This window comes from Rousettus aegyptiacus, unplaced genomic scaffold (assembly GCF_014176215.1).
Source record: "Rousettus aegyptiacus isolate mRouAeg1 unplaced genomic scaffold, mRouAeg1.p scaffold_m13_p_16, whole genome shotgun sequence".
In the NCBI taxonomy this organism is placed as follows: Eukaryota; Metazoa; Chordata; class Mammalia; order Chiroptera; family Pteropodidae; genus Rousettus; species Rousettus aegyptiacus.
In genome coordinates, this window is record NW_023416291.1 from 53,287,740 (window position 1) to 53,291,423 (window position 3,684).

The following is a 3,684-nucleotide window of genomic DNA, read 5'->3' on the forward strand; positions in this document are numbered from 1 at the left end:
CCCAGCAGGTCCCCAGGGGAGACAGGTTCACAGAGGCAGAGAGGAGGCGGTGGGCGACAGGGGCTGGGGACGGGGACGGGCGTGAGTGTGACGGGGACGGCGTCGGCGTGGGCCGGCGAGAGCGTCCCGGAGGTGGCTACCACGACGACCGCGAGGGTGCTGGGCGGTCGGCAGCGGCCAAGGTGGCGATCGTGCGCAGCCGCTCGTCTGCGCTGGCGGCTGCCGGGGTGAGCCGCGGCCAGTGTCCACACACGGACGCCGCCCGAGTCGCCGCCTCCAGCTCTCCGCGGAGGGTCCCTCCGCACAGAATCGCTGCTCGAGCTCTCGAGGAGCCGCCGCCCCCCGGCCACCCCGCCGCCCCCAGCCGCCCCGCCGCCCCCGGCAACCCCGCCGCCCCCGGCCGCCCCAGGCTTCCGCCTCCGCCGTCCTCGGCCGCCCAGCTGCCCGCCGCGGTGGGACAGCCAGGGTCCGCCTGGGGCAAGGCAGCACCGCGCTGTGGCTGCGATGCGCGGCTCCTGACCGTCAGAGGCGCCAGGCATCTCCCCGCAGGTCTGTGGCCACGGGGGCGTCTTTGGAGAACTGTCGGCTCAGGCCCATCGCCGGCTCTTGAGTTGGGGGGTTCGCTTTGCTGTTGCTGACGTGTAGGAGGACTTTACAGATTTGGGGTGACGGACCTTGAGCGGACACGGGCTATTTTCTCCGACTCCATGAGCTGTCGTTTGGGTCCGCGACGGTGTCCTGCGAAGCACACACGTTCATCGCGACGGAGCCCGATGTGTCTGCTTTTCCGCCCTGACATTTCCGTGGAGTTTCACGGGGTCCTCAAACTCGGCTTGTCCAAAACAGAACTCGCAAGCCGCCCCTTACCAGGCGCTCGCTCTGCCGACAGCTCTGCCCTCCGTCCTGGCTGCCCCTCCGTCTCGCCAGCCCCGTCCGTGTGGGCCGTTGCCCCAGAGAGCCCCGTGTGGATCCACCCCGCCCTGCTCCAGCGCCCGCCCCGCCTCCGCCTGCCCTCTGCTCTGCCGAGGCTGCTCCTGCCAGGGCCGGCGTACCCTGGGCACCGCGCCCGAGGCCCGCGGGACTTCGGGGAGCCCGAGAACACGTTTTCATTTCCTTTAAAACCGGAACACAACCGTGAGCGTGATCATTATGAGTCCGTCGCCACACACCCAGCCTGGATGACACCGGTCTGCACACCCGACGCCGGCGTAAAATACCTCAACTGTTACTCGACGAGGAAGGGACCTGTGAAAGCCGCCGCCACCCTGCGTCCCGCCATCTGAAGCCGACCGGATCCCACGGCCCCTTTGACCCTTGCGGACCTGTGCTCCCCGGTGAATACAGAGTCCAGGCCCTGGGGGTCCGTCCCCTCCCCTCCCCGATCTCGGCAACTCTGTCCTCTCCCCTGGGCCTTTGCACGGGCCACATCTTCTCCAACCAGACCATGTGTCACCCAGGTAACCCCGACATCGTTCATTTTAAGGGGAGCCGTCTGGGACAAGCCTCCCCACCCCCAAGGTCCCTCCGTCATCGCACTGCAGACACCGGGGTGGGTCGCTCTCTGGGGGGCCGTCTCGGACGCCACGGGTTGGCGAGCAGCATCCCTGGTGCCACGGACTCGATGCCTCAGTGTGATGACCACGGATGCCCCCACATGTTCCCAAACGTCCCCTGGGGGCAGAATCACCTCTGGTCGGGAAGCCGTTACGGTGGCGGCCGGATCGATGCCTGCCTCAGCGGCGGAGCCCGGCGGCAGTCACCTCCCGCACGGTGCCACAGCTCCGAGGGCCCGTCTCGGTGGAGCCGTGCTGGAGACTCAACCGTGTCCCTGCCTCCTGCCCTCCGTCTCCCTGCCGAAGCTCCAGCGCCCCAACGTGGCAGCATCTGGAGAGGGGGAAAGGTTAAATGAGGTCGCAAGGGCAGGGCCCCGGCCTGATGGCCCTGGTGTCCTCGTGAGGGAGAGAGAGAGACCTCCACGCCCACTCGCCGGGGGAAGGCCCCAGGGGGCGGCGAGGAGGTCGCCGTCCGCCAGGCACCAGGAAGAGCGTCCTCACCAGACACCGAATCGGCGGGCACCCCGCACTTGGACTCCCGGCCTCCAGAACCGTCGGAAATCAACGTCTGTCGTTCAGAAGTGCCTCGGCCGGTGGCGTCTGGCTACTCGGCCACGTTCCGCTTTGCCTGGGCAGCCTCGTCCTGACAAAGGTCATTTCCACGTGGACCAAGACTCACTTCACTGAGCACCTACCGTGGGACAAAACGTTGTGCAGGGGACGAATGAGAGGAGGTGACTAGGGGCCCGCCTTGCGGAGCCGACACTCGGGACGATCAGCAGGGAAACGAAAACACGAGGATGGCTCCGTCGTCAGGAAGGAAAACAGCGAAGCCCCAACTCCCCACGCGGCGGCCACCGCTGGGCCGAAGGCGGCGAGGCGGTGCCTAGAGGGAGGAGCCGCAGGCAGAGCGCACGGCCCGAGCAAGGGCCCTGGGGCAGGGCCGCGCCTGGCACCTCAGAGGAGCAGCGAGGAGCCCGTGTGGCTGCAGCAGAGTGGCGGAGGGGGACAGAGGGACAGGGCGAGGGCGGGGAGGGGCCGGGGGCAGCTCGCGTCGGGCCCTGCGGGCCGCGGGGAGGGCGGGGGGTTTTATCCCACGGGAGTTCTGGGGGGCTGTGAGCAGAGGAGGGAGAGCATCTGAGACGAGTTTGGAAAGCCTGTCACCTCTGCAGGGGGAGGGACTTTGGTCCTCCCCCCGTCACTGCCATCAATCTCCACGCGAATCGTGTTTGGCGCACAGTAGGTGCAATAAATATTTACCGAGAGAAGGAACCACCAACGGCTCGTTGGGGGGCGGGGGACCTAAAGCAGTAAAATCGCACGGCCCAGGTCGCCCGGCCAGGTTACGGCGGGCCAGGGCCTGAACCCGGAGCTGGGCGGCGGAGGCCCCAGCTCCGACGGGCCTGTCGGAGGGAGTCCCCGAGCCTGCACGGCGGCCACCTGTTTCCTCCCCTGCCTGTGATTAATGGCCACGCAGCCCCATCCATCACGCGCCAGCCAGCGCCTGGCTCTGCCCGGGAGGCCGTGGGGCCCAGCGCTCATTTGTAAGCAGGCCGCGAGGCTGGCTCAGCCGGTTGGTGACAGGAGACAGATCCCCACCCCAATGTGACCCCAGGTGTGGCTCTGAGAGCCCCAGGGACGGGAAAGACCAGGTTGTGGGCCCAAGGAGTTGGGAGTACACGGGGGGGCTGAGGGGTGTGGAATGGCAAACACACAGAGAGCGAGACCTTCGAAAGCCCCAATTCCCCAGAAGTTAATTACAGGATCAAGACTGTCCTCTCCCGGGTCATGCGGTTCCACCCTGCCTTTCCGCTTCCCCTCCGTGTTCTGCTCTTTCTACCGTCTCCCCGGAAAAAAAAAAAAAAAGCTCCTGGGTGCAGCGGGCCCGGCCCGCCTGCCCCCTCCAGAGCGTCTGTCTGGATGCCCCCGCCGTCCCCCTGCCACTACCAGCTCCCAGCCCTCGGCCCGGTGGTCTCTCTCTGCTCTGAGCCAGGGCGATGCCCCCCGCACACACTCTGCAATTCTGCACGTTTCTGTTTCTCAAGTCTGGGGGGATGCGCTCCTGGTACCCAGCAGGTGAGGCCAAGGGTGCTGCTGCTCAGCACCCCTCTCTGCCCAGGACGGTCCCAGG

At 67.2% G+C, this 3,684-nt stretch overlaps 1 long non-coding RNA gene across 1 annotated transcript; it reads right to left on the bottom strand.

Annotated features, from left to right (window-relative positions):
* Positions 1 to 455: 455 nt before the first annotated feature.
* LOC107520117 lies at positions 456 to 2,446 on the bottom strand. The gene is made up of 3 exons (XR_001599254.2): positions 2,055 to 2,446; positions 1,688 to 1,884; positions 456 to 738 (listed from the first exon to the last, which is right to left on the bottom strand). It is a non-coding gene; the product is annotated as an uncharacterized LOC107520117 (long non-coding RNA).
* Positions 2,447 to 3,684: the final 1,238 nt, after the last annotated feature.